The following is a 21,551-nucleotide window of genomic DNA, read 5'->3' on the forward strand; positions in this document are numbered from 1 at the left end:
AGATGCAGAGCAGTGATGAGTCTTCGAGTCTTGATTCAAAAGGAGTAATTTGACTTTGCTAAGAAAAGGAAAAAAAAAAAGACTTGATGTGCTCTTCTTTCAAGCAGAGCTTCTCAGGCTGGGGAAGACAACAGGCAGATAAAGAGTTTGGAAGACACTTCTCAGCTTATTCTCACCCTCTGTCTCCAGCCCCCATCCCAACTCCAAGTGAAAACAACTTCTCCAAATCTTCTGCTTTCATGTGATTCATTATACAGTAGTCTGTGACATATCATCAATTTTTTGAGCTGTAATTTAAGTCTTTTGTTATAAATTAGGTTTTTACATGTTTGTGCCTATCTCCCTAACCAGATTACAAGCTAGAAAACAGAGGTTATTTCTTATAATTTCTTACATTTTCTCACAATAGCTATTACTATGCCTTACATAATTTAGATTTTCAATCATTTGATTTTATTTTGCACCCAAACCTTGGACCTCCACTGAGGCTGACAGAACTGGAAACAATATAAATCAAAGTGAGAAATATATGAAGGGTGTTTTTTCCTGGTGTAAAATTACGAATGTTCACCCTTGACCTAAAAAAGTCCTATAAATCACTAAGAAAAGAGGGAATAACAGGTAGATGGATGAGTTTTTTAATCCTTACTCTGAGTCTACGTGACCTATGTTATTCAGTGGTTGCAAAAGTAACTGCCTTACTCAAGCAAGAGAGGGGAAACTTTAAGTTATTAACAGAAAACCTTAATTAGACTAGTTGCTAACAAAAAGGGGAATGATCACTGTCAGGTCAGCAAAGACATCTGAGAAATAGAAGTCTAGCTTGATATCAATAAAATGACACTTCAGGAGAGATGGCATAAGCAGTCTGAGCCTCCATTCTTTTTTCTAAATCACATGGAAGCACCTGGCACAGTGAGACACATGTTGGGTGTGATCCGTGATGTCTAGGTACATGCACAGAAAAAATCTAGGTCATGGCGCAGCCTTGGCAACAGCGGGTATCTCTGGAGGAAAGTCTAGGATGGGTGTCAAGGAATTGCTCAGGGCTCAATCACAGAAGCAGACAACTAGAAAAAAAAAAAAAGAAAGAAAAAACATACATAAAGTTATATATGAATATTCTTCATATATAATATTATGTATGTATATTCTCCATATATATATAATTATGTGCATATATTCTCCATATATGTAATTATATACACATGCACACATGGATTGGTCACGAATGTTTAACTTGGCTGTCGGAATGGAAGATGGATGTAAGATGGGGAAAAGCAAGAACAAGCTGGAATCCACAAGCACGAGCTGGACAGACTGAAACCCTTTACCGCTGACCTTTGTGCCAAGGTGTCCTAGAGAGCTCGGAGCCTTCTGTCGCTCATTTAGACACACACACCTATATGTGTTTGTGTACCTAGCCTAAAAGTCTGAAGAGCTGTTGGAGGGTTGGAGGATGGGGGAGCAGTTACAGACCCAGTGCTGCCCCCACCAAGGATGTGCAGATCAGCAACACTGTGTATGAGCTGAAAAAAGCCGGGGCTTTCTTCTGCCTTCCGCGCCTCACACAGGAATCTCTGCTGGGGCTGCCCTCAAAGCAGCATGAAGGAAAGCAAATTGTGGAAAATGCAATTCAGCCTAGTCAAGCTGACAGGTTAGAAAGCCACCAAAGGTCTTTAACTTACATGGTTTAAAAAAAAAAAAATTTTTTTTTGGCAAGGGGCGGGGAGAGAGGGAAGGAGAAGGTACTTTATTAAAAATATATTTTTTTATTTTTAAAAGAAATCAAATCTAAACCATTAAACTATGTCATATGAACGAGAGAAGTCATTTTTTTCTTCCTGATATATTGAGCTATAAATTATACACAGCACTATATAAGTTTAAGGTGTTCAGCATAATGATTTGACTTACATTCATCATGAAATGATTACCACAGTTCAGGGAACATCTACCATCTCATACAGATACAAAATAAAGGAAAAGAATTGTTTTCTTTTGATGAAAACGCTTAGGATTTACTCTCTTAACTACTCTCACGTATAACATAGAGCGGTGTTAATTATATTTATCATGTTGTGGCTTACAGCCCTAGTACTTATTTTTCCTATAACTGGAAGTTGGTATCTTTTGACCACAATTTAAGGCTGTCATGACACTGATAATATTCAAGCCAACGATTTAGGTAAGCAATTAAAAAAGCAGAAAAGATGTAAAGGTTAGATATTTAAAAATATCTGAAGGATCAAGTAATTTCCTCAGCTGAGGGACCGGTATAATAATGACACATCCTTTATAGTTTTTCCACACTCTTACATACTCAAAGGTGGGGTTCTGTGATCTTCCACAGATGCAGAAGTTCTAAAGTTTAATGTCTGACATAACATACCTTTTCCCTCATTCACCACAAAGACTTTTGTCTCCAGCAAACTGCTCATCACATTTTTACATGATTCCTTTCCAATGACTTCTGCCCTTTTAAGTCATGAACTGCCTGAAATAAATGTAAGTGAAAAATGGTACTCATCAAAAAGAATAGGCCCTATGTCCTCACCAACCATTTTTTACAAAGAATCAGCCTTTGGTAGAACTTGAAATAAAATATTGGCCCTTCTGGAAAGCCTCCCTAAGTTCTGACCTTGATAATATGCGTTGTTGTTGCTGTTATTTTTCTGCAGCCCAAATAAGTATGAAGACTGCATCAAGGTGGGGCCGTCAGAAATAACAGGTCCAATTTCTCCAAAGAAGACATACAGATGGCCAAGAAACACATGAAAAGCTGCTCAACATCACTAATTATTAGAGAAATGCAAATCAAAACTACAACGAGGTATCACCTCACACCAGTCAGAATGGTCATCATCAGAAAATCTACAAACAACAAATGCTTGAGAGGGTGTGGAGAAAAGGGAGTCCTCTTGCACTGTTGGTGGGAATGTAAATTGATACAGCCACTATGGAGGGAGAACAGTATGAAGGTTCCTTTAAAAACCAAAAATAGTACTACCATATGACCCAGCAATTCCACTTCTGGGCATATACCCAGAGAAAACCATAATTCAAAAAGACATATGCACCCCAATGTTCATTGCAGCACTATTTACAATAGCCAGGTCATGGAAGCAACCTAAATGCCCATCAACAGATGAATGGATAAAGAAGATGTGGTACATATATATACAATGGAATATTACTCAGCCATAAAAAGGAATGAAATTGGATCATTTGTAGAGACGTGGATGGATCTAGAGACTGTCGTGCAGAGTGAAGTAAGTTAGAAAGAGAAAAACAAATATCGTATATTAACGCATATATGTGGAACCAAGAAAAATGGTACAGATGAAGCAGTTTGCAGGGCAGGAATAGAGACACAGATGTAGAGAACAAATGTATGGACATCAAGGAGGGAAGCGGAGGGGGGTTGGGGTGGTGGTGTGACGCATTGGGCGATTGGGATTGACATGTATACACTGATGTGTATAAAATGGATGATTAATAAGAACCTGCTTATAAAAAATTTTTTAAAAAATTAAGCCTTCTGGAAAAAAAAAGAAAGAAAAGGTCCAATTATGAGAGGTAATTGCATGCTTAGCAATCATAAGTATCTGGTACATTTATATGGCACTGGCATTTTGGCATGAAGAACTTTGAAAATCAGGTTTTCCAAGCCATGGATCAATGTTAAGTGTTGGCTTTTCACCGAAATCTCAAATGTTTATCTAATCCTTTACATTTAAGCCAGTCTACTCAATGGCCAATAGCCAATGAAATCAGGCTGCAAGCCCTTCGTTTACAGAGCCTGAACCTTGTAACAAGGAGCAAAGTGCTATGCACTTCATATACACTGTTTAATTTCACCTTCACAGCAAACTAATGATGTAGTTAGTATCTCTATCCTACTAACGAAGAGAAGGCTGGAATAACTTGTCCAAGACCTGTCTGATTCCAAAGCACAAGTATAACGACATACTATAGCATTCTACCCTCATCTAGCTCTGTTCATGATTACAACTCAGGACCTTTCTTTTTTTTTTTTTTTTTAATATTTATTTATTTATTTATTTTTGGCTGTGTTGGGTCTTCGTTTCTGTGCGAGGGCTTTCTCTAGTTGTGGCAAGCGGGGACCACTCTTCATCGTGGTGCGCGGGCCTCTCACCATCGCGGCCTCTCCCGTTGCGGAGCACAGGCTCCAGATGCGCAGGCTCAGTAGTCGTGGCTCACGGGCCCAGTTCCTCCGCGGCATGTGGGATCCTCCCAGACCAGGGCCCAAACCCGCGTCCCCTGCATCGGCAGGCAGACTGTCAACCACTGCGCCACCAGGGAAGCCCAGGACCTTTCTTGACTTAATAATAACAGCCCATATTTACAGAGCACCAACCTGTAACAGATGTGGGTCTAAATGATTTATGGCTTTATAATCATTTAATCCTCACAGTGGTCTCATGAGAAGACTACCATTATCAGCATTATATACAAAAGGAAGTTCCTTTAGTGAGAAAAAGAGAAAGGATAGGAACCCTATTGTGCAAATAGGAGGAAGAATTTGAATTCTGGGGTTGGTTCAAATTCCAATATTGCCACCTTCTGTATCTTTATTTCGGGTTAAAATAAGACACCTCAAGCCCACGTACTTACCCAATGAGCTTCAAGCTTCTTTATTTCTAACCATGCTCTTATTACATTGAATTGCTTCACACTTTTGATTTTCTCCAATTTGGGGGTCTGCTCTTACCTTTGACCTTATCAAATTTTCCTGGTTTTCCTTGCTTGACCCATTACACACTTTAAGAACTTTGACTGACAGGTATCCTCCAGTTGCAAAGACATTCCTGATGATTTGGGACAATATACTCCACTTTAGAACCCAAGGACCCCAAGCCTGGATCTGGTCCCTGCTGCCTCATAAGGGGGATTAGGACATAGGCCAGGCCAAGCCTCTCTCTCTTACTCTCCCCCAAGTGCCCTCATGCTGCCTCCTTGACATCCCAGGCCCCCACCGGGAAATGTCACCAAGGCTTGTTCCCTCTTATCAGTACTTGCTAGTCAATTTCCTCTGCCTCTCAGTCCAAACAGACTCATTTTGGTTTGAAGAGTCATACTCCCTGAAAAGAGAAAGCTAGCCAAAATACTAATCTGGTTTGCTGAATTCTGAGGTGTTAAAGGGCTAAAGTCGTTTCTTAAATGTATTTACTATAAGGCACTTTAAAACTTTCAACGTATTGACAAAACACCAAAAGGAGTTTGTAAGATATAATGTACACTTAGATTTAAAAGATTGGCAAAAAACGGTCAAAGATTTCATTTTATCCCTCAGGAAACGAGTAAAATTAGTTCAGGTGCATTTCTTTATACTTTGGAACAGCATAATGAAACAACAATAAAACATAGTGAGTGATATTGATTCTCTTAACAAAAAAGACAGCAGCACGTGTCAGGTTAAAACATCTTTACTTTTACATTTTGTCATCTTTTTAAATGAAAATTGTATTTTGCGTCGGTTATTGCTTAATATTAAGAGTGCTGTTGCCACGTCAGAGTGTGTTTCAGACATAGTCTTAAGTCTGTCCATTTATTTTGTTTCCTTACAACATCCTGTGAAAATGTTGTTTGGCACAGGTGTATGGTTGCTAAGATAAGAATATAAAACTGATGCTTCCCAGTATTCAGGTAGTCTTACATTTGGCCACTGAAAAAGTCTCTATTTCATCTTGAAAAGCACGCTTCTTGTTTTTTAAGAAAGCGGAGGCTACCATGGTTCACTTTCTTTGGAAGAGTTGACTTGTTTATTTAAATAAGTTTGAACACTCTTTATTTAAAGCTTCTCTCTTCCAGACACAGACACATAGAAATACATTTGTATAGTATGAGCGTTTAACAAAAAATAAACAAGATAATATCACAAAAGTGTCATTGTAAGTTTACCACGTCAGACAACACAGACAGCAGTAGTACGTTGACAGCCTACGGGTTACCCTGAAGATCATTTGTAATAAGTTGTTAGTGTGTATCATTGGGCAGGCCAGCCTCTGGGGTTCCTACGTGTAGCTTTTTAGGACTTTTGACTACTTTTTTCTTAAGTAGATTATCTCAAAATAATAAGTGCAGCTGAGAAAATGTATTTTATTTATCTCTTACATATATAAAGACATTTTAGGAAAAACACATTTCCAGAAACTTTTCCCCCATATAGTAGAGCAATTAATAACATCTCAAAGAGGGTCAGAATTCTTAAGTGGTATGAACAGTCTGGGAAATTCGAGATTAAAATATTATCCCTCAGTTGTAATATATATACTTCTGGGACAGTGCCTTAACCCAAATGCCTGAAAGTTTCCTGGCCAGAATACCAACAATCAAAACACATCAGGGACCACTCAGGTTTTTGTGTTAATTCAACCAAAACAGTTTCCATGCCTGGAGCTTGTCTATCAGGAGCCTGAAGTGACGCCATGATTGGCCAACTGGTAAAAGGGAAGGATTCTGAGGTTGAGTCAGATAGTCCAGAGTTCAAAAACCTGCCACCTTTCACAAGGTACGTTCCCTCTTTGCTCCTGATCATCTGTAGAGTGTGCATAATAATAACATCCTTGAATATTTTTGATAAATAATTTGAGTACCTACCACATACCATACACTGTTCTCAGTAATAAAGACACAGCTGAGTAAGAGGTAGACCAGGTCTCTCAGGGAGCTTACAACCTAGTAAAGAGAACACAGACAACTAACAAGGAAATAAATGAAATGTAAAAGGTAATTGCAGTTCGTGCTGAGTACTATGTGGATAATAAAACCAGTTATGGACTGGAGCTGTGCTATCAGATACAGTAACCACATGTGGCTAGTTCAGTTGAAATTGATTAAAATTAAATAAAACTAAATATTCCGTTTCTTGATCACAGCAACCACATTTCAAGTCCTCCAAAGTCACATGAAGCTAGTGGCTACCATAGTGGACAGCTCAGATATAGAATTTCAACATCATCACAGAAAACTCTACGGAATAGCACTGTTAACTAGAGTGATAAGGAGAAGTTGGGGCAAGGGACTACTTGAGCTGCTATTAATATATATAAACAACCATGCTGGAGATGTGGATGGACCTAGACACTGGCATACAGAGTGAAGTAAGTCAGAAAGAGAAAAACAAATATAGTATGGTAGCACATATATGTGGAATCTAGAAAAATGGTACAGATGAACCAGTTTGCAGGGCAGAAATAGAGACACAGATGTAGAGAACAAATGTATGGACACGAAAGGGGGAAAGCGGGGCAGGGCGGGGGGCATGAGTTGGGAGATTGGGATTGACATATATACACTAATACGTATAAAATAGATAAGTAATAAGAACCTGCTGTATAAAAAAGTAAATAAATAAAATTCAAAATATATATATATATATATAAACAACCATGCGATGAGAAAAACAAACTGTAACGGGGACTCTATAAAGTAGAACTAATATTATGTTAACATTTTATGAGTTTGTATCTTTTTCTTCTCTCACTTTATTCCTCAGTTTATAAAACCTAGGAATAGACTCATTGAAATATAGTTTGTTCTTGACTTCTAAATCATGGACTTCTAATATCTGATATTCTAGGCTAACAATTTAGGCTCAGCACATTGAAGTAAAAGATCATTTTTTTTCAGCATAGTTTCCTTGATCAAAAAAAGAAGGGAAGATCTTCCCTAAACTTTTTTTTTCTGCGGTACGCGGGCCTCTCACTGTTGTAGCCTCTCCTGTTGCGGAGCACAGGCTCCGGACGCGCAGCCTCAGCGGCCATGGTTCACGGGCCCAGCCGCTCCGCGGGCATGTGGGATCTTCCCGGACCGGGGCACGAGCCCGCGTCCCCTGAATCGGCAGGTGGACTCTCAACCACTGCGCCACCAGGGAAGCCCAGGGAACAACTTCTTAAAAGTTAAAATTTTATTTGAAGTTAGAACACTTCAAGAAAGGTCTAACTTTGAAAAGCAAATTCTCTGTCCCTGATTTTCTGTAACTCCCGCTCTAAATACTCCATCCACCACATCTTAAAGATCATTATGACAATAGAACATGACCTTGCGTTATATACAAAAGGGTACGTTTAAAGCGAATATTTCTGCATTGAGTCCTATCTCCCAGTGAATGTTATTTTGAGAATGTTTTACTTAGACAAAAGCACCAAAACATAAAAACAGCCAATGAGTATTTATTGAAATCCTTCCTAAAACATGACTGACAGAAGAGGAAGAACTGCTTAATAACTAAAAAAAATGTAATATTCACTTAACCATAGTCCGCTATGCACATTCATATTTAACGTCAGATAAGGTAATAGTCAGATGAATAAGTCAGTGTGTCTTTGCACATGTGTTTAAGCACACACACACAGGTTAATGTATGCCAGTCAGATTTCATTTCTTTTTCTCTGAAAATGACTAAGTAGCAATGTTCGTTACGCCCCAGCCAGGAATTTAGCAGAATTTATGGGGTAGAAGATCCATAAGGGGATCTATTTCCAACTAGAGCTGGAGGATTAGTTGAATTCCTGTTTGTCAATCTAAGGGCAATGGCGTTAGTACTTGTATGAGTGAAAATCATAAACAACTCCTGTAAGAGCCATCAAAGTTTTGTTGACCGATTGGTTAAATGAGAAAAGAGGTTAACCATCTCATTAAGAGAACTGAAAAGCGTTGATTGAGCCAGCAGGGAGCTCTGAAAAGGATTTTCCTCTTCTTGGAGCTGCCACCTGGTGCCCTGAGAATAGACAAAAGTGGCATGTTAACCATGTATGTGGAAATTGTGTCCAAATATATTAAGCAAACAACCGTGAAATGTAAAGCCCCTTGAAAGGGACACCTAGCTGGTTTGGGCTCACCACACAGCTGCTCTCAGGACCCAGGGGCAGCTGCTCCTAGCTCCATCCTGTGAGATCCCTTTAGCCTTCTCTTTCTGGGCAAATCCCCCAATGAAGCAAGCAAAGCAGTCTATTTATACCTGTTCAATGCACAAAGAAAAATCTCAAAGCTATGTCTTAAAAATGCTTTAAGAAATGGACTGTGTCCAATTGTAAAATAGAACCCTGGTTATGGCACAGAGATTTAAATTGTATCTTCTTCCACTGCCCCACCACCAACTCTTAGAAGCAAAATATAAGCCTTAGAACAAATTAATGAGTCTCTAGGGCCATGCAAGAAATACCATGCTTTTTGTCTCAGCCACAAGACCCGTTAGCAAACTTGGAGTGGCAGCTGCGTGCTCAAGCTTCCTGGATTATTACTTATCCCAAGAACAGTGAAACAATTGTTCATGACCTTTTGCACCAGTATTCTATAGGAACATGTTTACTGGACAAAGTTTCAGGTGAGATATCTTAAAGGACTGGTTACTTTGAAAAAAGTTGGATACTCTACTATGCATGTAACCATACTTATATAACATTTATGATGTTGGGGGTTTTTTACCTTCTGCTTCCAAAAATATTACACGTTCATGCCTTTGAAAGGAGGAAATATACAGAAAACCAAAACCAGGATCATGGAACTTTACTTGTTTTCTAGTTGGTTTTGTTCACTTCGTAAGACATCATAAACATTTTCCCATGTCATTAAATGTTCCTCTAAAGTATGAGCGCACCATGGAATGCAACACTCTAATTTTAACAATCCTTGTTTTTGAATATTTGGGTTAGTTCCAAATTTGCTATTATAAATTACACTTTGAGGAACATGCTTGTACATAAATCTGTCTGCATGCCTTTATTTGAGATATATTTTTTAAAGTGGCAGTCAAAACACTGTAAGTATTTTTAAAGACTTTGATAAGTGTGGTCAAATTCAGACAGCCCCTCTGATTCATGTACAAGAGAAAGTGAAAATAAATAATCCTGTGGAGTATTTCCTGGCAATAGCTGACCACAAAATGGCTACGCCTTTGCTTTGATAGAATTCTTTTACTGCAAGGGCAATTGGTTGATCCTTCTAGACCACCAGATGTCAGTCTAAAACAGAGCAAACTAAACTAGCCTAAGGAGGAGAAAGGGGAATCCACTCTTAGGCTTAAATACTTGGTACCATGCTAAAGAGACTGGGCTTTATAAAATAAACAAACAAAAACAACGAATATCATTCATGAGATCAAGCAAAAAGACATTGGAGGACCAGGTTTCTTTCAATGGACCCCAGGTTTAGGAGCTGTAATCTGCTTTGCTTTGTATTTCCCTAAAACCCTCTTCACACACTGGCCTCACAGCTGAATCTTTTCGGAAGTACTAGTTTCCTTGGAAGCAGTAAAATGTTTCATGTCAACCCATGAACTTATTCACTAGCTCACAATGAGACACATCTCCTGGGATAAAATGAAATGCTTTAATTAGATGTTTTGAGTTTATTTATATAGTAGCTAAACAGGGAGTATCACCAAGCAGGGTAGAGTGGCCACTATGACATGGCCCTCCGTGTGGACTCTTGACATCCATTTCAGTGAACACTTTCTGATTTCCTTTTCCTGTCTCTGAGAAAAGGACGGGCCACACTCTAATGCATTTGGAGTTTCCAAAGATATGGTAGAGCTGTTCTCAAGCACTATAACTGACACCGTGATGTCACCGCCGGCACCAGCCAAATGCAGTAGGAAATTCTAGTTTGATGGGCGAGTGCAACTACCTGAGCAAAAGATACATAAAAAGGAAAAAAACGCAAGGGTACCTCACAGTATGCCAACACTATGAAAATGAACCAAGGCTTTAGTCTAAATTACGTGAAGGAAATTAAAAGGATTTATTATTGAGATCGGGGCTTTTACATAAAAAATATGCACGAAGATGGGACTTCCCTAGCGGTCCAGTGGTTAGGACTGAGCACTTTCACTGCCGTGGCCCTAGTTCAATCCCTGGTGGGGAAGTAAGATCCCGCATGCCATGGCAGTGCGGCCAAAAAAAAAAATACAAAGAATAGATGGCCCACTATTTGAGGATAAGAACACTAACATTTGTTGAATAATAATAATAAACCCTTCATACAAGCAAAAGAGGTGTTTAGAAAAAAGCAAAGATAAAGGAAAAGCCCAGAATCTATATTCAAATAACTAAATTGTACAAAACGAGATGTGCATTAAGCCCAAGTATTTTAGATGACGCTTGGGTAATGCAGCTAGCAGGAAAAAAATAAATGCAGCTTCTCTTAGCCTACATTCATAGAAATGCAGTGAATGTGCTGTTAAAGGAAACTACTACCTCACTAACCAGAATACACATGGAGTGTTTTGCTCAGGTCAGAGGGGAGATAACAAACTGGACTCCATCTTCAGGGCAGAGAACAGAATCAGAGTCTCAAAACCATGTCCTTTCAACAAAGAATGAAAGTTCCCCTGAAGAGAAGTCTTAGGTGACAGCGTGATAGCGCTCCTCAAATACTGAATGACTGTCATTTTTAAAAGGCAATGGAATTTATCTCATCCTCTCAAGTTCACAGAACTAAAATCAATGAGTGAAAGTCACGGCGAGATTGATTTGGAGACACAGCCAGAGCTTACAGCTCTACAGTCTGTGCACTGCAAATGGACGTCGATTGAGAGGATGACGTGTGGCCATGGTCTCACTCAGTGCACCTTTATCTTCACACAATGATGCCAACAGGGCAGCAAGCCCTGCATCCACCATATGAACTGCCCAGAAGGGACATCCTGATAACAGTGCCTCAAGTGGGTGCCTCTAGCCGCTGTACTATCCCAAGCCTCATTGCTTCTAGCCTGGACTATAGTAACAGCATCCCTATAAAATGTGTCCATAAATCCTTCACATTTCTCCCTTCAAAAGATGGAACCCGGGGCTTCCCTGGTGGCGCAGTGGTTGAGAGTCCGCCTGCCGATGCAGGGGACGCGGGTTCGTGCCCCGGTCCGGGAAGATCCCACATGCCGCGGAGCGACTGGGCCCGTGAGCCATGGCCGCTGAGCCTGCGCGTCCGGAGCCTGTGCTCCGCAACAGGAGAGGCCACAACAGTGAGAGGCCTGCATACCGCAAAAAAAAAAAAAAAAAAAAAAGATGGAACCCGATTCCACTGCCTTCCAATGTAGACGGGACTCAGTGACAGTCTCATTTCTGTTGAATAGAAAACAGAGGAAGTGACGATATGTGACCAGGTCATTAAGTCATCATTACGCTTTAGTAATGATATCTCCTAGATGCCTGGCTCTAGAGGAGTCAGTCGCCATGCCATGGAAACCCTCAAGCTGACGCTATGGATTGGTCTAAGAGACATGGAACCGATGCCTCTGGTAAGTAGTTGGCAAGGACCTGAAACCTGCCGACAGAGACCACACGAGTCTTCTTAAAATGGATCCTCCAGGCCCAGTCAACATCTTGACTGCAACCTCATGAGAGACTCTGAACTAGACCCACCCAGCTAAGCTGCTCAGGACTTTCTGACCCACAAAAACCATGAGATAATAAATGTTTGCTGTTTTAAGTTACAGCAAGTTTTGGGGGTAATTTGCTGTGAGCAGTAAGTGTCTAACACAAGATCTATCTCCCTCTCACACCTCAAGCTCACCCTTTCTTCTAGGTCAAACCACAATCTCCACCAAGGTAGCAGTAAGCCCATTCCCCAACTGGTCTCATCATATATTTACCCCCTCTATCCAATCCATTAATGCCTAAGTGATCTTTTTTTTTTTTTTTTGCGCTATGCGGGCCTCTCACTGTTGTGGCCTCTCCCGTCGTGGAGCACAGGCTCCGGATGCGCAGGCTCAGCGGCCATGGCTCACGGGCCCAGCCGCTCCGCGGCACGTGTGATCTTCCCAGACCGGGGCACGAACCCGTGTCCCCTGCATCAGCAGGCAGACTCTCAACCACTGCACCACCAGGGAAGCCCCTAAGTGATCATTTTAAAGTAGAACTCTGATCCGACTAATTCCATATTTACACTGAAAGTGGCCCCCCATTCCTTGTAATATACAGTTTACAATGTCTAACAAGGGCCCTTATGACCTGGCTTTTACCTTCTCCAGCCACTCAGTTATCACTCTCCAACCACACGTGATGCCAGGTGTGTCCTACTTCCTGGCTATATTAGCTTACTAGGGCTGCTATAACAAAGTAACACAGACAGCATAATTTAAACAGCAGGAATTTATTTGCTCACAGTTCTGGAGGCTAGAAGTCCAAGATCAAGGTGTTGACAAGGTTGGTTTGTCTCCTTGGCTGACAGATGGCCATCTTCTCCCTGTGTCCTCACACAGTCTTCTCCGTGCCTTCATATCACTGGCGTCTCTCTGTTTGTCCAAATTTTCTCTTCTTATAAAGACTCCCATGACTGGATTAGGACTCACCCTAAGGGCCTCATTTTAACTCAATCCCTCTTTAAATACCTTATCTCCAAATACAGTCACATTCTGAGGTACTGGAGGTTAGGGCTTCAACATATGAATTTGGGGGGACACAATTCAACTCATAACAATGACTTACACTCTGTCTCCTCTGTTGGAAATGGCTTTGCTATCGGGGGCAGTGAATACGGATGCAGAGTACGCAGTGAGGGAAGAGGAATGGGTGGGGAAAATTAGGAGAGGAAACACCGACAGTAGGAGAGACATGGAGATCAATAGATCTCAGGTAAATACTGCCTACCTCACAAATTTGCTAAAAAAAATTTATTCAAGCATGGATAGTTTCTATCCTCAATTGCAGAAAAGGGTTTGATATCACAATCTCAAGGGCAAATGAAACAACAGAACATAAAACACGCAGGGAAGCAGCTTCTCCTACCAGAACGGGATTACAGCACAGAGGTCAGAACGTTAGGCCATAAGCCTGAGAAATGAAACATGAAATACCACACAAAATATATAAATACATACTTTCATGGTCAGTGTCAAATTCAAATTGGCTTTGATGAAGTAAGTCTGCTGAAATGACTTAAGAAGACAGAAAGGAGAATTTTGCACACTTCCAAAGAGAAAATCGAAATGCAAGTGGATGTTAACTATTAACAAACAGACAAACAAATAAATGTAATTTAGTGTTTCAGGGGTATTTCTCACCTCTTAATCAACTGATATTCTGGAAAGAAAACTAATTCAAATATGCCTGCCTGCTCAGGCATAAACAAAAACAAGTCCTTATATGTATTAACCTTGAATTACAAACACTACTCAACTAATGAAAATAAATGCATGTCATTATTCTCACTAATAGCAAATGCATGTTGCTGCCCAAAAGTTACTCATCAGTGCTCTTATTTTCATCAATGTTTGCTAATATCTAAGCATGGATCACAGCAATTATACTACACCTGACACTGGAATAAATCTTAACAGCCTACAAGGTGCTTTCACATACATTACGTCTATAAAAGCTCACAATAGATGGGAAAAACCCTGTGGCTTAAATGCACACATTAGCACAAGAGATAAGAGCTCAAAAATATTCATATAAAACTGGGAGTCAGAAAGTTCAAATAACTTGCCCAAAGTGACACGGATGATAATCAGTGGAACCAATACTTGAGGCTCACGTTTTAAATTTTAAACTCGGTGTGATTTTTCTACTCCTCTAAACAGGAGTTCATTCATACATTCCTACAACTGCATGCCAGGCTTTCTAGGTGCTGTGGCCACACAGATGCACAAGGGTCAGTCCCTGCCCTCCATCTCATTAGAATCTAGAAGGGAAAGGCAGACATGTAAATAAGAAAATGTAACCAAGTGTCAAGAAGCTTTGACGTAAGGATACGGAAGGAGCACGAGAGAGTAGACATTTCTCCCTGAAGAATGGTGAAGGGGTGAGGAATGTCTTCATAAAAGGAGACTTTCAGATGAGTAGATAATCATCAAATGATGACAGAGGATATACTACCAAAGGCATATATGTGTGAAACAGATTGACTATTCTTTTCACTGAACACCACAAGTAATTTGATACACCTAGAGCATAGGGTATGCAGAGATGGGAGGGACAGCAAGACGTAAGGCCTGAGAAGGAGGCAAGGACTTGGTTATGTGTAGCCTTATTTCAAGCATGGGCATAATTTGTATTGATAGGTACTGTAACAGTGATTTAGAGGTTGGAGGATGGATCACCGGGCTGTAAGACAGGAGGAAGGTACATCAGTTAGGCCTATTTCTCTAGAGAAGGCAAAAGATAATGAGCTAAGCAAAGGGAGCAGTGGAAAAAAAGGAAGGAAATTCAGCTGTAAGAACTTAAAATGTGCTGATCATTCAGTGGTGAGATAGGATGATACAGGACCCATTTTCACCAACGTAGAAAAGTAAGGAGGAAAAGCAGATGATAAATTGAACTTTGAACAAGTTGAGTTTAAGATGCCTGTGGAATGCTAGTAATCAATTTCTGGTAGGCAGTTTAACATAATAATAAGAACTTAAGGGAGAGATGGGTAAAGATTTGAGTCACGCTGAAAATGTGGGAGTAGATGAGATTGCCCAGAGAGGATGTAGAGAACCAGCAGAGAAGGAGGCTAAGAACAGAGCTCCAGGGAGATGAAACATGCAAAATACATGTAAAGATAGCAGCACTATTTACAATAGCCAAGGCATGGAAGCAACCTAAGTGTCCATCAACAGATGAATGGATACAGAAGATGTGGTATATATCTATATCTATATATATTGATATATATAAAAGTAGATATAGAATAGATATATATAATGGAATATTAGCCATAAAAAGAATCAAATAATGCCATTTGCAGCAACACAGATGGACTTGGAGATTATCATGCCAGGTGAAGTAAGTTAGACAGAGAAAGACAAACTGTTATATGTTATCACTTATATGTGGGATCTAAGATATGATACAAATGAACTTATTTACAAAACAGAAACAGACTCACAGGCATGGAAAACAGACTTATGGTTGCCAAAGGGGAAGGGGGTGAGGGAGATAAACTGGGAGTATCGTATTAACGGATACACACTACCATATACAAAATAGATGAACAATAGGATTTTCTGTATAGCACAGGGAACTATATTCAATATCTTGTAATAAACTATAATGGAAAAGAATGTTTTAAAAAAGAATATAGATATATGTATACATATGTATAACCAAATTATTTTGCTATACACCTGAAACTACTACAATATTGTAAATCAGCTATACTTCAATTTAGAAACATTGTCACAGAGTGCCAGACATGACCCAAAGGAACACCTTGGAGAAGGGGGTTCTGAGCTGCGCTAGTTCTAAACTACTTGCAAACTGCCTTTGGAAAGATCTTATAACATTTTATTTAAAAATTATAATTATTCAAAAAATAAAACCATATTTCAATTTAAAAAATGAACAAAATACATGTAAGGAAGAGAAGTAAAGGGCAGAAAGAAAAAAAGTCAGAGAGGAGGAGAGTCAAGAGAGAGTCACATCTCAGAAGCCATGGGATTAGAAAATGTCTATGTCAAATGCTTGAAATAGGATGGGAACTTTAAAAAGTCGGTTGGACTCGGCACTTTGGAGGTCAATAGAAATTACCACAGCAATCTTACTCGATGATCAAGGTGCTGACTATAATAAGTTTAAGAGTGATTAAAAGGGGCCTCCCTGGTGGCGCAGTGGTTGAGAGTCCGCCTGCCGATGCAGGGGACACGGGTTCGTGCCCCAGTCTGGGAAGATCCCACATGCCACGGAGCGGCTGGGCCCGTGAGCCATGGCCGCTGAGCCTGTGCGTCCGGAGCCTGTGCTCCGCAACGGGAGAGGCCACAGCAGTGAGAGGCCTGCGTACCGCAAAAAAAAAAAAAAAAAAAAAAAAAAAGAGTGATTAAAAGGAGAAGAGATGAAGACAAGTAAAGGCTATTCCTCCAAGAAGTTTATCAGAAAAATTAGAAGACAGAGAAGAGTGGTAGCTGGAGAAGAATGTGTGTATGCTGGAAATGATGGATTTAGTTACTTTTCAGTGGAAGAGACTTGAACATGTTTATAGCTAAAAAAGAAGATAATAGCAAGGGAAAGGGTGAAAATTGGACAACAGAGGGAGTAATCCAAGCAGCAGAGTCCGGGGGAGGCTAGAGGAAATAAGATAAAGAGCCTATATTAAGGAATCAACTTTGAACAAGCCAAAGGGGACTAGGGAACTCGAAGGAAAGTCGAGACCAGTAGAGTAAGCAAAAAGAAAATTGAGGCTATTCACAATAATAACCATGGTTTTCCTAGGGACAGAGAGTGGGTGGCAGGAGAGTAAATGAAGAAAAACATAGTAGTTTGGAATTTCAATGACGAACAGAAGAGGGAGCTGATCAGAGATGTGCACAAGTATTTCTAAATAATCCTAGAGACTCCTTTGGTTGGAGACCATGGATTAGCAGTGGTTCCAGTTTAGAGGATGAGAGGTTTCCTCCAGGAGCTCCCACCAGGCCTGGATGTGGTTAACAGAGAAGGCAGGTGATGGGATCATCTAAGGTTGGAGATTAGCAAAGCAGATGCTACGAACACATATATGCTGAGGATATTAGAGGGTTGGTAAGAAAATGGCTAAACCTGCTGTGGTGGACAATACAGGGATGTTCACTCAACACCAATTCCCAGCCTTCTTCTCCCTTGTCTTCCTCTCCTAGTGAGACTGGAAAGCTAAATACTTTACTTCCCAGTTTTTATTTCAGCTGAAGTTGACCTCATGATCCAGTTCTGACCTCATAATCCAGTTTTTATCCAATGATAAAAACCAAAGGCGGCTCTTGCTTTCTTGATAAAAAAGACCAGATGTGGACAGTGTGGCCATTTTTCACTTCCTTCCACTTCCTGCCCTGAATGTGGAGCAGTCCTAGAGGTACAGCAGCTATCTGTTAAGTGTGAGGCAACACACACGAGAATCAAAGCCAACAAGCTAAGGGTGGTGGGGAGGAAAGAAGGAAAGTGCCTGGACCCATGATGATGTTACAGAGCATGTTATAGGTTGAACTGTGTCCCTCAAAATTCATATATTGAAGTCCTAATTCCCAGTACCTCACAAAGTGACTTTATTTAAAGATAGGGATTTTACAGAGGTAAGTCAAAACGAGGTCAGTAGGGTGAGCCTTAATCCAAAATGCCTGGTGTTCTCATAAAAAGAGAAACAGCACATGAAGATGAAAGGTGAAATCAGGAGCTGCTTCTACGAAGTCAAAGAATGCCAAAGATTGCCTGCAAACCACCAGAAAATAGGAGAGAGACATGGAACAGATTCTTCCTCACAAACCTCAGGAAAAACCCACCCTGCTGTCACCTTGATCTTGGATTTCTGGCCTCCAAAACTGTTAGTCAATGAATTTCTATTAAGTCACTCAGTTTGCAGTACTTTGCTATGGCAGCCCTAGAAAATGAATACAGAGTGCCTAAAATCCCTGTGGTAACCTTCTACCTCTAAATTCTCTATTGCATGAGAAAAGTAAGCACCTACTTATTTAAACTAAACCACTGGTTGAATTTTCTCTTTCCTATAGTGGAATGCAATCTTAACTAAGAAATGTAGAAGGGGAAGAAAATTGTCATAAAGGGAGGTGAAAACTGGGATGAAATGGTTGAGTCAAGGATTTCAATGAGGTCAAAGACGGAGTGTGTATTTGGAGGTTAGAGTAAAATAGACTTTAGAATTTCAGAAGTGGAACAGCTGCACAGAGCCAGATCATAGGTGTGCCCATGGGTATAGGTTTCTGCAGTCTAGATGATAGTTATGGAAGGTAAGGACATCAGGGAACAGTGAAGTCACAGTGGTGGATTACTGATGCCATGGATGCCGAAGTCTTTCATCAGGGGATTTGAGGAGATAACATGGAAAGACAGAGACCACAAAGAAAGACCAGGTGTTGAGTAGACGTGAACGACACCAAGGAAGGTGATAAAATCTGAAGATAGGAGCTTCAGGAGAGGGAAAGATTTTGCTCAAAGGATGAAAAGCAATGGTTTAGGAGTTATGATAGTCTGATAACTGGTGGAATTCTAACACCATCTCCAGGCTCCACAGTAGATGAAATATGGGAAATAGAATCCATCCAGCACAAGAAAGCTACAAATGAAATATAAGTTTGAACTTGAATGATAAATATACCCTAAAATGTTGTCACCTGAATTAGTCAAATAATTAATGCCAAATAAAATTTAAGAGCTTAAATTATCTGAGAAAGTGAGTTTCAAATTTGGAAGTGGCTTTATAGGTGTTTAGTTCAATCTCATACCAGTGCAAGGGTCCTCATCCTTGAATTTCACTTCAAGTTGAAGGTATATCCATGGCCTCAGAGTTTTCCTTGATCATGTGCCTGTAGGTGAGGAAATAGAGAGAATGAATATTTAATGACACATTGTTCCAAATATGTTGATTCAGCAGATTATTTTTAAATACACCCCGTTTAAACTCTTTTTTTCCTTCAGATTCCAGTACAAAGAGGCCTTTTTCCAAAGAAAGAGCGCTTGTAACTATACACATACACTGACAAATTGCATACAGAAAGCCTCAGATAATATGTTAGAATATCAGAGTGCCAGCATTCCACAATTTGCAAAAGACAGTAATAAATACGTTAATTACACTCAATTTTTCAAAATCATTTCACTCCATTTTTTGAACTACTACCATTGTCCCTCAGGAGAAAAAAAAAGAAAAAAATTACACCTCCAAAGTGATGTGCTTTTTCCCTGGTCTTCCAGAAATCTACCAGACCCAGAGCTGTAAAAAGAATAACATTCTCTTTGTATGGGGGAAAGCTATAGACTTATAACTCAATCAGTCTGAGCAAAGTACATTACTATTTTTTCTCCCCTCTCCCTCTTCTATTAAAAATTTCAAAGCAAAATGATCTGAAAAGTGCTTACTGATGGGAGGAGAGGCCTTTCTGGATTTAGCAATTTGTCAGGCTGACATTTACTGCCTGCTGCATACCAGCTCGCGAAATTTTGTGGAGAGCTAGACTGTGTGTGACAGACCCCTCTGGCTAGTAGTTGGAGAGCTTGTAAACACAGGTATGCATTTGGATTGGGTTTGTGAAGAATGAAAAATAAGTACTGATTAAGTGATGCAAATTATATGGTGGAGAAGCATAGCATACCTGAGGCTGTAAATGTCTCAATGTTTAATAAATGAGAAAGGCTCGCTGTAAAGGACTCCCAGGAATAACTCAGTTTGTGAAGCCCCCCTGACTCCCCTCGAAGTATAGAGAGTTACTGTGAGAAGGCAAATAGCTCTGTACACAGACAGTAATCAGTCTCTACAAAAAGTCCATTTTCTTTTTCTGGGGTCGAAAAAATTAAATTATCCTAGAGGTGATATTGTTTCAGAAGTACGTGGCTCTTAAATGAAATAAAGCTGCTGAGATATACAAAGCCACACAACTTTCTTTACTTTTCCATACTTGCACTTGGCTTACCAGGTCTCAATTTTCATTGCAAATAGAACCGCTTGATGATACTATTTCAACTTAATTCTTGGGGTTTACTACTCAGGCTCTTTGGGTTCATTTCTCTTCAATTCAGGGTTTACTCCCTCCCTTACTCCCAGCTGGCGTCTGGATTTAGGGAAATTGATATAGCATCCCTGCACTAGCTGGTGGGTAGGTGGGATGCATTGAGTCTGTGTGCTGTCCTCTGTTCTATTTAAAAAAAAAAATGATTCTGACACTTGTTACAATGGTAAGGAAGATTTTATTCGACTGTTGAAGTAGGGGTTTGCAATAGGGAAGAGAAATTGGAGTCTACTGCCAATACAGCCAGGACAAGTGGAGACTTATACCCAAAGGGCAGAATGAAGGGGTCAGTGGATAGAAGATTACTCCGACAAGATATCGAGGGGAGGGGAATTCTTGCTAAACTGACCTAACAAGATTCTTGCTAAAGGTTGGCCAAGGACTTATCCATAAAGGCAGGGGATGAGGAACTTGATCAGATGTCATAGGTGGGAGATGACTTAGCAGGACTCTGCTAAGACTCGGCCGGGCAAGCCAAAGACAGGACAGGACAAAGGTCAAGGCCAACTCTGCGGGCTTGGAGAAGCCTGAGTGAATTGTGAGTTGTGTTGAAACCGAGGTTTGTTATTCTTGGCACAGTTTTCTGCTTGAAGGTCGTACAAGAAGAGGTTAGAGATAGGAAAGCAGGTTAGTAAAACTACCTGCATAAAGATCACTGTGAAGCTATGAAACTGAATGAAATTGTCCTCAAACAGAGGGTAAAAGAAAAACTTTGTGGAACACTTTTATTTAAGGAGTAAATGGCAAAAGACAAGTTAGAAAGAGCAGCAGTGAGATAAAGATCACAGGAGCTATAGAAACCAGTGGAGAAGATCGTTCGGAGAGAGAAGACCAAATTGTAACCGTCCTTATAGTTCATTTCCTATCTTCTTAGGGACAGAGAAGATGAAATCAGGTCATTCGCTGAAATTGAGAGATAGTGTTGCTATGGACATCTAGGGGGGAAAAGTTTAAAAAAGGATAATAGAGGAATGAAAAAATTGCTAGACTGTAGGGAGGAGAAATTAGAGCATGAAGCTACAGGACATCAAAGGAGAATGCTTCTTGTTGACTCCCCTAAAGATCACCAGGAAAAGGTCTTTATCAAGCAAAGCTGAGTTTATTAGACTTCAGTAAGAGA

At 40.2% G+C, this 21,551-nt stretch overlaps 1 long non-coding RNA gene across 1 annotated transcript in view; it reads right to left on the reverse strand.

Moving 5' to 3' along the window:
* Positions 1 to 5,502: 5,502 nt before the first annotated feature.
* The window catches only part of LOC109549574 (uncharacterized), a 33,371-nt gene continuing 17,322 nt past the window's right edge, over positions 5,503 to 21,551 (reverse strand). Inside the window, exons 3-5 of the long non-coding RNA XR_012332036.1 lie at positions 19,151 to 19,231; positions 13,129 to 18,119; positions 5,503 to 8,746 (exon numbers count right to left, since the gene is read on the reverse strand). This is a non-coding gene — a long non-coding RNA (uncharacterized lncRNA). The remainder of the gene's footprint in view (positions 8,747 to 13,128; positions 18,120 to 19,150; positions 19,232 to 21,551) is intronic.

This window comes from Tursiops truncatus, chromosome 5, assembly GCF_011762595.2.
Source record: "Tursiops truncatus isolate mTurTru1 chromosome 5, mTurTru1.mat.Y, whole genome shotgun sequence".
NCBI lineage: Eukaryota > Metazoa > Chordata > Mammalia > Artiodactyla > Delphinidae > Tursiops > Tursiops truncatus.